Below are 14,303 nucleotides of genomic sequence, written 5' to 3' on the forward strand. Positions count from 1 at the left end.
ACGTGACACAAGGAGACAAAGACGCTCCCTCGGCACGTGACCAGGGTTTCCCAGCAAGGCGGGGAGCGGGAAGAGACATCGGCCCCGCCCCTCGCGGGGGGCGGGGCTTCGCTCCTGAGGGGGCGGGGCTTCGGAGTCCAGGGTGGGATAGGGACCGGCTCCAAGGCAGGGGGAGGGGACTCAACCCCCGCTTGGTGGGGGCTGTAGGGGGGGAGGTCAGCACCCAGGGGTGGGGGGGCTGTAGGGGGGGGGGGGAGGTCAGCACCCAGGGGTGGGGGGGGGGCTGTAGGGGGGGGGGGGGGGAGGTCAGCACCCAGGGGTGGGGGCTGGAAAGGAGGGGGGGAGGTCAGCACCCAGGGGTGGGGGGGTTGTAGGGGGGGAGGTCAGCACCCAGGGGTGGGGGGGCTGTAGGGGAGGGGGAGGTCAGCACCCAGGGGTGGGGGGGGGGGTTGTAGGGGGGGAGGTCAGCACCCAGGGGTGGGGGGGGGGGCTGTAGGGGAGGGGGGGAGGTCAGCACCCAGGGGTGGGGGGGGGCTGGAAAGGAGGGGGAAAGGCTGTAGGGGGGGAGGTCAGTACCCAGGGGTGGGGGCTGGAAAGGAGGGGCAGCTTGTATTAGCATCATCAAAAAGTCTGGTTTGGAAATTTGGTTTCAGGTGAAAATGACCACACGTACTGTAAAGCCAGGTGAGGATGCTTCTGCATGATCTGAAGAAGATCCATTAAATATGTTAAGCAACAGGTCATTGAAAAGTTAAGCTGATTTCACAATTGACATTTCTTCTTTGTTTCTTTAAGCTGTCTGATTACATTTGAACAGCAGTAAAAAGGTGGGTGGAGAGCAGTTTTTTGTTTTCTTTTATCAGTAATTTATTTCAATTCACCTTAAACAGATTCCTTATCTACTGAGCCAAGGTCTGCATTACACTTTTCTGGATTAGGCCTGTGAAAAAACACACCCCTAACCCACAAAATTTTACTGGCGAAAAGTACTGTATGGATAGCTTCAGACAAAGAGCAGCTACACTACATGCCTTACAACTGCATGGCTGTAGCAGCACAGCTGTGTCCCTGTAAAGTACACAGTGTAGACATAGCCTTTAGACCCTGGGGCTACGTCTAGACTGGCATGATTTTCCACAAATGCTTTTAACGGAAAAGTTTTTCCATTAAAAGCATTTGCGGAAAAGAGTGTCTAGATTGGCACAGACGCTTTTCCGCAAAAGCACTTTTTGCGGAAAAGCGTCCGTGCTAATCTAGACACGGTTTTGCACAAGTCCCGATCGCCATTTTCACGATTGGGGCTTTAAACAATACCGCGTTGTCTACACTGGCCCTCTTGCGCAAAAGCATTTGCACAAGAGGGCTTTTGCCCAAACGGGAGCAGCATAGCATTTCCGCAAGAACACTGATTTCTTACATGAGATCTTCAGTGTTCTTGCGGAAAGTCAAGCGGCCAGTGTAGACAGCTGGCAAGTTTTTCCGCAAAAGCAGCTGCTTTTGTGGAAAAACTTGCTAGTCTAGACGCAGCCTGTGTGAGCAGGAAAGCTTCCATGGGCCAGATCTGCCACTCCCCCACCCCCAGATCAATCAAGTTCAGAACAGCTGGTGGTTCACTCTAAGCACTGGGAGGCAGGGGGCAAAGACTTCACGTGTCCCCAGGCCAATCAGGGACTGTAGGCAGGGGACCATGGGAAGTGTGGTAGGTCCAGCCTGCTACAGATTACACCGAGCTCCTCAGGTGCTCCCAGGATGCTTCACTGCAGGCTCAGTAGTATAAAGCTTATATATAAGTTTTATACTGCAGAGCCAGCAGTGTGTGTAATCACTATGATTTTTAGCAATTACACAGTTACATTTTTAAATGACTTTTTACATCCCTAGTTTCAACCTGACAGGACAGCCAGCTTGAGTGAAAAATCAGCATCGCAATCCAGTTAATGGTTTTTGAGTGTGGACAGGACTTGAGAGTCAACACATGATTTATAATTGTAGTTAATTTTGTTGTGAAAAGACAAGCCCTTAGAAACAACATAAGACAGGTAGTGGAAGCTTGCGTTTACAATGGTGAAGGACCAATATTCCAGTCTTGGCCCTCAAATTCTTTTTTATTTAGGGAGAGGCACTTAATGCCGCAATGCAGTTCCATTAGAAAGCTGGGGAGGGGAGTAGTTTGCCAAAACTTGTAACTTCAAAAATAGATTCTCATGGTTTCAGATGTCTAGGGTTATGTCTCATTGACATTTGGAACCTTCTCTGAATATTTGCATTAAATTACATGCTTTGTTTGAAGATTAAAAAACGTTTCTTTTAGAAATATTTGTGGAGCCTGATGGTTCTTGGTCTTCCTCATTTTACTAAATGCAGTCACATTACATCCAAAAATTCAAACTGTAGGTACATTTTACACGATCTTGGGTAAGAGACAGTTTTCAAGGTCGAGAGTGGAGATGAAAATATTTAAGAAATTGCTTTTGTTTGAAAACTAGACATACTCTTATCAATAGCGAAAAACAAACAACTGTGAATTTCATTGTCGGTCTCTAAACCAGCTAGGGCTAGTTTTCAGATGAAAAAGGAAATAGCATCTGGTGGTTACTCCACCTCCTTCACTATCCTGAAAATGGCCCTTTGGCAAGTTCATTTTTCAGATGAAGTAACTAAGAACCAGAGGTAAAGTGACTTGTCAGAGGTTATAGAGGGATATTGTGGTAGAGCAGGAAACAGGAGCCTGATTGCAGGTGGTATGAAGCTCTGTTTTACACTCTAGGCCACACTGCCTCTTTTACAAATAGTTTTACATTTCTGTAATGAGGCCAACTGTAAAATACTTATTTCACCTTTATAAATGCCCAAAGACCAGGGACATATGTTCATCCTGTTGGACTTAGCTGCAACACTTGATACGTTTCATCACGAAACATCTGTGTACTCCAGCAATCTGCACTTCCTGAAATGGTTCAGGTCCTTCCTTTCAGACTAAATCCAGAGGTTCATTATGAGCTACTGCTACTCCACTTCTAAATGCCTCCTCTTTGGAGTCTCGCAAAGCTCCTCAACGTGGACTGCTCTGTGAAGCTCTCTGTAGAGCTGCTGAGCAACTGTAGTATAGTTGAGATGCGCTCCCATATCTCCTTCATGTCAGCTGTAAACAGTTCCACCTCCGTATCTCATAGACTAACTGAAGTGTTGGAGCATAAGCTTTCGTGGGCAAAGACCCACTTCGTCAGATGCATGTCAGATTCAGACTAACACGGCTACCCCTCTGATACTCCACATCTCCGCTTTTAGCCATACTCAGCAGTGGGATGAAGTAACAAATAGGGGTGACAACATGCAACTCTGGTGACGTTCCACGTAGGCTTTGAACCCTTTACTGCAGGGGTCTCCAACCTTTTTAAGCAGGAGATCGCTTTTTGAATTTAAATGCAATCCAGGATCCACCTAAAACCCAAACACCCTTGCCCCACCTCCTTCCCGCCCCTTCTCCAAGGGCCTGCCCCTGCTCACTCCGGCTGTGTCTACACTGGCGCGATCTTGCACAAAAGCAGCTGCTCTTGTGCAAAAACTTGCTGCCTGTCTACACTGGCCGTGTGTTCTTGTGCAAGTAAACTGACGTTCTAATGTATAAAATCAGGGCTTCTTGCGCAAGAACGATGATGCTCCTGCTTAGGAATAAGCCCTTTTGCTCAACTGTTCTTGTGCAAGAGGCCAGTGTAGACAGGCAATATGAATTTCTTGCACAAGAAAGCCCTATGGTTAAAATGGCCATTAGAGCTTTCTTGTGCAAGAGAGTCTACACTGGCATGGATGCTCTTGCACAAAAGCACATGCCAGTGTAGACACTTTCTTCTGGAAGAGTTTTTGCACAAGAGCTCTTCCACAAAAGAGTTTTTGCGTGAGAACGCGCCAGTGTAGACATAGCCCGTCCTCCCTTCCTCCCCCATACTCACTCGCTTTTATCAGGCTGGGGCCAGAGATCAGAGGTGCAAGGGAGGGGGATGCAGACTCTGCTCTTGGGTTAAAGCAGGGGTTCCCAAACTTTTTGACCCGGGGACCAGTAAATCCATTCACAAGCTTTTGGAGAACTGGTAACATTCATTTGCATATTTGCATATTCAATAAGCAAATACTGAATATTCAAATAAGTTGTTTCTGGTCCTCCCAAAGCCCCCAGTGCCAATGTTAGCAAAGCTTTTGATACAGTGACCCACAATATTCTTGCCAGCAAATTAAGGGACTATGGATTGGATAAATGGACTGTAAGATGGATAGAAAGCTGGCTAGATGAGGGTTTCCCAAACTTTTTACTTTAGTTGGAACCCGGTTTTTTTCAGTACTGTCTTTTGCAGCTCAAAAATATAAATGCATATAAAAAATGAAAAATTAATAAATTTTCAGTGTTTCACCCGTCTGCATCCTCCACCCAGCCTGGGCCAGAGCTTGGAGGACCCGGCGCCACATGAACACTTCAGGAGGTGGGAGCAGGAGCAGATTGGGGGTAGAGTATCTGGCTAAAAGGGAGGGTGTAAGGAAGAGTAGGGTTGCCAGCTGTCCGGTTTTATACATTTGCGCAAGAGGGCTTTTTCTCCGAACGGGAGCAGCATAGTATTTGCGGAAGAACACTGACAATCTGACATGAGATCGTCAGTGTTCTTGCGCAAATTCAAGTGGCCAGTGTAGACAGCTGGCAAGCTTTCCGCAAAAGCAGTTGCTTTTGCGGAAAAACTTGCCAGTCTAGACGCAGCCCATGAGGGAGGGAATTGGCTGCTGGAGTTTCTGCGAAGGGGGGGGAGTAGGGGTGGAAGAGCAAGTCAGGCATAGGGGCACCATTAATCCTAAGGACAGCCCTGACCAGTAGATCCCGCTCTGGTTGTTGACTACTGTGTTAGGACATTCATCACATACCCAGTGCCTAGAGAAGGGATTGGCCTACATTCCCTGTAAGCTGAGTGCTTGGGCAGCCACCTAGGAGAGATTCAAATGCCACCCAGCTGATCAGCAGAGCTTCAGTCTTTTTAAATCGCTGCCACTGGCAGCTGAGAGAGCTGCTATGGGAGGAGGGGGGAGCAGGGAGGGCTGGCTTTCACCAGTCCCACCCCTTCTGCTTGAGGCCACGCCCCTTCCAGGAGCCAGTCCCCCTCCCTGGCTGTCAGCCCCGCTGTCTTTCCGTAAATATTCTGTAACTAGCACGTCTTGAAAGTGTATATTTTTGCACTGTTAGGCGTCTGCTTGCCAAATCCTGTGAGCAGGTTTTGTCTCTTAAAACAAGGCTTATGTCTCAGGCTCTTTCCTACCACAATATTTATTACTGCAAATAAAAAGGTGCAATCTTAACTCAGGCTAAAATAGCCTAGAGAGATGGCAAGTTGGTTTGTAACGTGGGCAACTCCAGGCTGCCCTTGAGACTTTGAATTGAGCTTCTAACTGGAGTTAAAAGCTTAGTGGCTGTGTTTTCACTGCTGTTTTAACTCAAGTTGAGAGCACACCTGTTTATGAAGTGTTCCCATGTCTTCTGCTGGGTAGGGGCCTGGACCATTCACGCTAGTCAGGAAAACTCCCAGTCTAAAAGGCCCTTTCTGCTAACTAAATTGAAATGAAAGAGCAAGAAAAGGTGCTTCTCTCAAGCCAGCCACTGATACTTTGTTTTGTTGTTATAGAGGCCGGGAAATAATTATAGCTCTAAAGAGTTTCACAAGCTCCATGACACACTTGTCTGCACTCTCTAATTTGTGCCCAATTAATGAGTATTATTAGCATTCTTTAATCGTCATTTGGCAATCCCATGCTAACAAAGATGGATATTTGGCATGCGATGCACAGCAACAAAGACCAACGTTTTAGAGCGGGGGCGGGGAACCTTTTTGAGTTGAGGGCCGCTGACCCACAGAAAGATCAGTCAGGGGCTGCATACAAGTGAGAAGCAAAAAAAATCCCCACAACTCTGCACTGACGGGACCCCCCCCTGAGAAGGAGAAAGACACTCCCCACATTCTCCTTGGGTACCAGAGCCTAGTAGATTTTGTGTGCAGCAGCCCTGTGCAGGGGAGCCAGAGTGCCAGCGTGGTCTCCCCACTGCTAAAGGGTAGTGAGAAAGGGAAAAAAAGAACAAGCCAGAAAGATTTGTGGGGGCAGAGTTTAAGCTGCATAGGCAATAAATACAAGGGCGGGAAATAGCAAATACTTCATTGTAAAGCTTTTCAAAAGAAGTTTTTAAAATGATGGCAAGGACATGCTCATGCTGGGGATTCTTGCATTCCACTCTGACGCAGCAGGTGCGTGCTGTTATTGGAGAGAGCATTCTAGACTAAACGGACCAGTGCTTTGATCCATTACGGCAGTTCCTGTGTTCCGACCTACGGGCTTGTCTAGCTTATTCTCCCTTGGCTCAGGCCTGCTCCTTCCTGTATTTTCCCCAGTGCTTTGTAGGTCAGAACTAGATTCAAAGATAGGGTCAGCAAAACGATAACAAATAATGGATGTGCACCTCCTACTCTGACCAGCTGGCTTCATTCAGACGTAAAATGTAGGAAACACGCACTAAGTGCTGCAAAGCCAACGCAGCACAGTTCCATTCACAGACTCTGCAAGGATGAGGCGTGATCAAGAAGAACTATCGGGCTGCATCTACACTGGCATGATTTTGCAAAAATATTTTTAACGGAAAAGTTTCGGCATGTGCTTTTGCGCTCGAGATGTGGTTTTGCGCAAAAGCATCCATGCCAATGTAGACACTCTCTTGCGCAAGAAAGCGCCGATGGCCATTTTAGCCATCGGGCTTTCTTGCGCAAGAAATTAACATTGCCTGTCTACACTGGCCTCTTGTGCAAGAACACTTGGGCAAGAGGGCTTCTGCCTGAGCGGGAGCGTCACAGTATTTGCGCAAGAAGCACTGATTTTGTACATTACAACGTCAGTGTTCTTGTGCAAATACTCGCAACCAGTGTAGACAGGCGGCAAGATTTTGCCCAAAATCTTGCCAATGTAGACACAGCCTACTTGCCTTTCAGATTCCATGCAGTTTGTCAGAGCTTTTGGAAAAGAATTCTACCATAGGCGCAGTGTGTTTTGCTTAGCAGTCTAGACCATTCTCTAATTTGTCAAGGTCGTTTTCAATTCTAATCTTGTCCTCCAAAGTGCTTGCAACCCCTCTCACCATGAGGTCATTCACAAATTTTATAAGTGTACTCTCCATTCCATTATCTCTGTCATGAATGAACATATTGACTAGTTTTAGATTCAAGACAGATCCTATAGGACCCTGCTACATACACTGCCCTAGTTTCACAATGAACCATTTATAACTACTCTGAGAATGATCTTTCAACCAATTGTGACAGTTTGGGACCCCTGTTATTTTAAATTTGTAATCTGTTTTGCTCTGCCTGTTTTCATCTACAACCTCTTAAAAACGACTGCTTGTTCTTAAAATCACTTTTACTATCAAGCCCAGTACAAATAATTGTTACCTGGGGGAGCAATCAGTGCGCACACCTTCCTTTCCTTGTTAAAGGGGCTTACCCAAATAATTGAGCTGGTGTTCTGATCCCGTGCGGGAAGTGGCATCCCAGGGAGCTGGGCCCCAAATTGCATTTTCCTCAGATCTGAAGAATTTCCCGCTCCAATGTCAATGTCTGTACTGCTCCTTGGGGGAAAGGGTGGGCGGTGAGCTCAGTTCTGTACCTTGGCTGGAAGCAGACCAGATGAGCTGGCCCAGCAGGACCAGGTGCTGAGAAGCCCCAGAGAGCAAAGAGGCAAGTCTCAGTAGCTTTGTCAGCACTCCAGGAAACACCCCAAGGGGTCTTCTGTCACCTCACCCCATCCCAGTCATTCATATCATAGGGCATATTTTCATAAATCTCATGGAATGTCTCGTCACATGAAATGCGCATTCACATTGTAAATTTCAACTTGGTCACATTTCTCTAGTTTGCTTATGAGAATATTATGGGGGACTGTCAAAAGCCTTATTAAAATCAAGATGTATCATGATTCCTCCTCATCCTCTAGGCCCGTGTTTCTCAGCCTTTTTATATAAAGTACCCCTTTAAAAAATAATTATAAGTACCCCCAGCACCTACAGTTTTCAGACACAATTTTTTTCTACCATTGCAACACATTTGTTTAAACTACTTAATCGGAGCAAGGCAGACGATTAAATTTGAGTGTAAAAAAAGTACAAAAAGAATAAAGCGCTGTAAAACTTGCAACAAAAATTCAGTTTTCTCCAAATTTCAGTTGTTGGCAGAAGCCCCACCCCTCCCCCCAACTTCTCTCGAGTACCCCTAACAGTACTCATACCACTGCTCTAGGCCAATATCCCCCATTGAAGAATGAAATTAGATTTTCATTCTCGGTCTTAATATTATGTTAAGTATCTGGTCACAATATACCTTTTTAGTGAAGACTGATGCAAAATAGGCATTGAAATCCCTTGGTCTTGACAGCAGAAGTTATTGGTGCTTCTTCTGTTAAGCAGAGGACTTACACTTCCCCCGTGTTTCCCCCCCGCCTCTTGCTCACAAAGGCCGTGTCCAGACTCAGGGGTTTTTTCGGGAAAAGTAGCCTTTTCCCGAAAAAACTTCCCCTGCGTCCAGACTCAAGCCGCGTTCTTTCGAAATTATTTCGAAAGAATGCGGCTTTTCTTTCGATGGCGGTAAACCTCGTTTCACGAGGAAGAACGCCTTCTTTCGAAAGTTCCTCTTTCGAAAGAAGGCGTTCTTCAATGTAAAGAGGCCGTCTTCGAAGAGAGCATCCAGACTCACTGGGTGCTCTTTCGAAAAAGCGGATTTCTCTTTCGAAAGATCCGCCTGCAGTCTAGACGCGATCTTTTGAAAGAGGCTCTTTCGAAAGAAGCCTGCAGTCTAGACATAGCCAAAGGCACTAGACAGGATATCATCGTCCTGCTGTAACAAGCTCATCTTCCTGTGTCTTTCTGCAGAATTGGCCTTCATATGCAAATTTGACAGTTAGCCAAGGACTAAACAAAGACCTCTCTTGGACGGTCCATTACGTTCAACACCCAAACGACATAAAAAACTAAGTATCAAACACCTACTGCTCCCTTTATTAGCCTCATTTAGCACAGACACTTGACAGTTTTTTCCTCCACCTCTTCTCCCCTCTTTTTCTGCTTTATATTTGACCCTCTGCTGCTCTTGCTCCATTTTTGTCATCTGAAGTGGGTTGTGCCCACGAAAGTTGCCAGGATGATGGAACCTTTTCATATCAGAGCCTGTAAGCACCTTGACCTTTCTGTCCCATCTCTAGAGCCCATGCTGACATGGGGAGGTGATTGAAGAAGGGGGTTAGCACCATTGCCACCTCAGTTCCTCCCAAATGCAAAAGCTGAATACCAGATAACAGCATAATTAGGACTCTACAGCAGCAGGGAATACAGACAGGGAGCGTGAACATTCAGGCTACATCTAAACTGTAGGCTTTTTGCGCAAGAAGATTTTGTTGGAAGCAAAAGATTCTTGCGCAAGTGTGTCCACACTGCAAAAGCACATCGAAAAAGCAATGCGCTTTTGTGCAAGAGAGCATCCAGACTGCCTGGGTGCTCTCGCAAGTAAACAGCGATTGCTATGGACAGAATAGCCATCAGGGCACCTGTGTTTTTCCTCCTCTTCTGCAAAAAACCCCTCTTCCTCTATCCACACATGCCCTTTTGGGCACGAGCTCTTGCGTAAAAAGGCGTTCCTCCTCCTAGAATGAGGATTACCAATTCCGCAAAAAACCCTCTGATCTTTTGATTTACTTGCGCAAAAACGCACTTGAAGGGTGGACGCTCCGTGAGTTTTTGTGACGAAACGGCCGTTTTTCCACAAACACTCTGTAGTGTAGACAGCCTCAGAGGGATTCTCAAAGAACTCCTACCACAAGTAAGAAACCTCCGTCTGTTTGCATACCGCCAGCCTCGTCCTGCATTTGGGGAATGCCTCAGTAAGGAAGGCAGGGCAGAATACTAGGTGAACGGCAATTGAAGTTGCACTCTGCCTCCATGAGCGTCAGAGCTGGATTCTAAATCTAGCAAACACTGACCTGTAGAAGCATTGCTTGTTCTCCTCCGAGCAAATTTAAATAACGGGAACGTGCTTGAAAAATGCCATTGCTACAGCCGTTCCCCAAGTCTTACGAGCTCCAAAGCTATGTCTGCTCTAGCATTTGTCAGTAAAGCTTTTGTTGGTCAGGGGTGGGGAAAAAGAGATACGCCCCAACTGTCAGGTTACGTCTACACTAGCGGGTTCTTGCACAAGAACTTCCATAGCAGCGTGGACGCGGTCTTGCGCAAGAAAGCTCCGATGGCCATTTTAGCCATAGGTCTTTCTTGCACAAGGGTATGTCTAGACTACAGGGTTTTGTCGACAGAAGCTTTGTCGACAGGTACTGTCGACAAAGCTTCTGTCGACAAAGAGCGTCTAGACTACATTCAGTTCTGTCGACAAAGCAAGCTGCTTTGTCGACAAAACCCTGTAGTCTAGACACAACCCTACATGCAATAACACCTTCTGTCGACAGAACTGTCGACAGAAGGGGTTATGCCTCGTAAAATGAGGTTTACCAGCGTCGACAAAACTACTGAGTTCCGTCGACGTTATGACGACAGAACTCAACGGTAGTGAAGACGCAGGTATAGTTTGGTCGACAAAAGTCCACTTTTGTCGACAAAACTCTGTAGTCTAGACACACCCCAAGAAACCCCTGCGGAGCATCCACACTGCCCTCTTGCACAAGAGAGCTTACACCTGTTCGAAAAGAGCGTCGCTCTTGCGCAAGAAGCCCTCTCTTACCACGCTGTTCTGTAAGGCGTCTTACGCAAGAGCGGGCGGGCTGTGTGGACGCTCTGCAGGTTCTTGCGCAAGAACCTGCCAGTGTAGACAGCCTCAGTCAGCACCAAAAGCGCCCGTGTGACGGCTCTAGGTCAGCAGCAGAGCTTGTTGGGGGTGGTTTACTTATGTTGATGGAAGAGCCGTACGATTAACCAGCCCGTCAGATCATGCTGCTGGCTGCTCCAGCCGGCCAGGCCTGCCATGGACAGGAGACGCTCCAGCTGGGCCGGAGCAGCCTTCCATCCACAGCACAGTGCACTGGGCATCCCCCTGCCCGCACCATACTGTTGGCAGAGACACTGCTCCAACCCACGCGGGCCCACCGTGCTGCAGGCAGAGGGGCTGCTCCAGCAGCCCTTTGCCCCGGCAGGACAGGCCAGTTCAATTCTATGGTTAAACATTTGAAATGGGATTTTACAACCCCAATCTTGGGGTTCCCTCCAGTCCTGTGGTTCCTCCAAGTCCCCCTCTTGCCTCTTCCTATTCCACCCCTTCTCTAAGCCCCCTCCCTGCTCCTCTCCTTCCTGCACACCAACGAACAGCTGATCACAGCAGGTGCTGGGAGTTGATGGGTAGAGTCACTGGCAGGGGGAAGAGGCTGTCCGGGAGTTGCTAGTTTGTGCTCAGCACGTGTCATTTTTTCCTCCCTGGGCGCTCCAACCCAGAGTCGACGCCGCTGGCTCTGAGTTTGAAGGTGACTAAGAACAAACCCCTCTTCTCAGGGGGAAGAAGCCTCATTGTCCGAGAGATTTTCCCAGCAGTATTTGAATTTTCAAGGTGTAACTGCTCCCGGCCCCCAAACGCAGCAAGCAGCACCACACAGTTACACTGAGATCAGCCGGGGAATGCCCAGAAGCACTCAGCACACATAGATCCAGGCTCAAGCAGAACAAGCTAAACTGTATCTGATCAGCTCACATCCTGGAGTGGCCTGTTCCATGTGTGAGGCCCCTTGGTGCTGTTCCACCGTGATTCTCTGCCTTGTAACAACGGCACCACCAACTGGCAGAGACGAGACACCACATTACACTCAAAACTACGCCGCACTGGAAGAGTGCAAAGCACAAGCAAGGCTCTTGCGTAGAGGCAGCCCTGCGATCCCTGGCCCGAGCACCAGGGAGGGAAAGGACTCCGCATGGGAGGAAGGGGGGAACAGTAAGTGTAGGGCATTAATTCCGGGGCTGACCCTTCGGCGTGTAGTACAGATGTTGTATGTTCTTACATGGACTTCAGCATGGTGGTCTCAGAGCTCACACGGCTAAAAGGGAATGATCGCCCTACGCCTGCTGCAGCAGGAATGGTTCGGAGGGACTTGGGGCCTTACACGACGGGAGAGTCACCGCTGTAGGAAAGCTGGCAGGTAGCAATCACGGCAGTGATCATTATGGGCTCTAGACCCGTCTCCTTCAGTGCTCATAAGCCTCCCCCATGGAGCATAGTGCCGAGAGATGGCAGCGAGGGCCAGTCCATACAGCACTTTGGACGACAACAAGACAAGCCACGACTTCGAACTGGAGTCTGTTCAAGGGGAAGCCAACACGGGGCAGTGAGACACCATGGGGAGGAGGGTTCCCGAGTCCACAAGCAGCGGTGGTCCGAAGACGCTCCTAGCTAGCTCAAGGTACAGGGCTTTGTTCCTGGCTTTTCAACCCCATGGGGAGGAAGCATTTCCTCCCCCTCTGAGAAGACTCCATCCCCCAGAGTTGGTGGGAAGAGGGGGGCTCTAAGAAACAGCATGCAAGCCGCCTCAGCCACGAGCAGCAAGTCTGTTGGGGTAGGCGGGGAAAACGTAGAGAGGAAGCAATCAGCTAGAGAGTGGGAGAGAAGGGAAATTGGGTGAGCAAAACACTGCCCTGGGGGTAGCCTGCCAGAGATCCTCAGGGCCTAATTTTACATGCTCACCCTGAAGCAGTCTCTACCTGGGGAAGCCAAAATGGGATAAATCAGGATGAACCTCAGGGCCAGTGGCCCTTCGCTTGCCTGGATCCAACTCCCAAGGCTGAGCCCCCCCAAGCACTGGGGAGCCCATACTGGTGCTCCGGCCTGCCTGCTGCTCTCCTGGGGGCTGGAGCAAACAATCTATTAGGCTGGACCCCTCTAGGCACTGGTGTGAGAGGAATTGGGGGGTGGGGAAGAAGCATCTTTCTGCTTCTCATTTGTGTGCAGCCCCCAACTAATTTTTCTATGGGTTGGGGGTCCCCCAATCCAAAAAACAGGTCCCGCCCCCAAGTTAAACGAAGATTATTCCTGCTCAAGAGGGTGAGACAGAAGTATCATCGCTATGGCATGTTTAGGGAGCACTTTGAGACCCTCTGGTAAGCCAGCTGGTAAGTTGAAAGCATCCACTACGCCATTGCCTTTTGGTGAGTTTCTTTGTGAAAGACTACTGCTGGGGTTGGGCAGGGCATGCGATATGTTCTGGCTAGGAGGAGGGGATGAGAGGACTGCTCCAGAGTAAATATCCACTTGGTACCCATGGATACACGTGAACATGGCTCATTTTTGCCGATATGGATAAGGGATGTAATCACTTAATGGGTTAAACATTAGGTTAAACCCAACCTTGAACTGAGTAACCAACTAAGAAGGATCGAAGGCAGTAGCCCACTCCAGCTGGCCTGGGGCCACCTGCCCCGTGGTGGGAGGTGGCACAGTGACGCTGGAGCAGCCATCTGTCCCTAGCAGGCTGCAGGCAACAGGCTGTTCCCAGGCACCGGTTAACACTTACCCAGTAAGCATCACCCAGTTACCCATTCACATCCCTAATGCAGATGCAAAATGTTGCATCTGTGCAGGGGTCTACGCTGCAGCATCCTTGAGATGTTCTTCCCTGAACAATTATTCATGGCCAAAAGCAATTCAGCTTTCATTTCCCCTTCAACCACCCATGCCAGCAAGGAGGCCTCCTGCCGGTTTGAAGGGAGCACAACCAAGGCAGCAAGTCTGGAGTTAGCATTCCCAGAATGGTGCTGATATTTATACTATGCAATATGGCAATTTGTTGTGTCTTCTGGCTCCTAGCTGTACAAAGAGCTGTATTAACCTGCTAAGAGTGGTTTCCCAATTTATGTACAACAGCAGAAATAAATAATAAAAGGACTCTGCCAACACTATACAAATACATTTTATTTAGAGATATCCATATTAAGATGCACAAATACTTTTGTTCACCAATTTCAGTTCACACAACTTCAAGTAGTGGAAAGAACAAACTGCAGTTAGTTACAATCTTCTGTAGAAGAGGGCAGTAGTAAAAGATCCATTTGTCAGACTACAGAATGGTTAACATACAGATGAGAATGTACAGATCTAGGTATTTAAAAGTGCATGGGTCTTTGCCACATGCACGAACATGCTTTTTCTGAGAGCCATATCTTTCTGACATGAGGACACAGTAGCCCGGTGAATGAGAGATTGAAAATTAACCTCTTAATTTGATCTGGAAATGAATCTATTCACAAGTCTCCCCATCAC

At 48.2% G+C, this 14,303-nt stretch overlaps 1 long non-coding RNA gene across 1 annotated transcript; it reads left to right on the forward strand.

The window, feature by feature from the left end:
- Window positions 1-17: 17 nt before the first annotated feature.
- Window positions 18-13,160, forward strand: LOC142830002 (uncharacterized). The gene is made up of 4 exons (XR_012905011.2): window positions 18-142; window positions 654-684; window positions 796-827; window positions 13,046-13,160. It is a non-coding gene; the product is annotated as an uncharacterized LOC142830002 (long non-coding RNA).
- The last annotated feature ends 1,143 nt before the right edge of the window (window positions 13,161-14,303 follow it).

This window comes from Pelodiscus sinensis, chromosome 6 (genome assembly GCF_052426305.1).
Source record: "Pelodiscus sinensis isolate ZL-2025 chromosome 6, ASM5242630v1, whole genome shotgun sequence".
Classification (NCBI taxonomy): Eukaryota; Metazoa; Chordata; order Testudines; family Trionychidae; genus Pelodiscus; species Pelodiscus sinensis.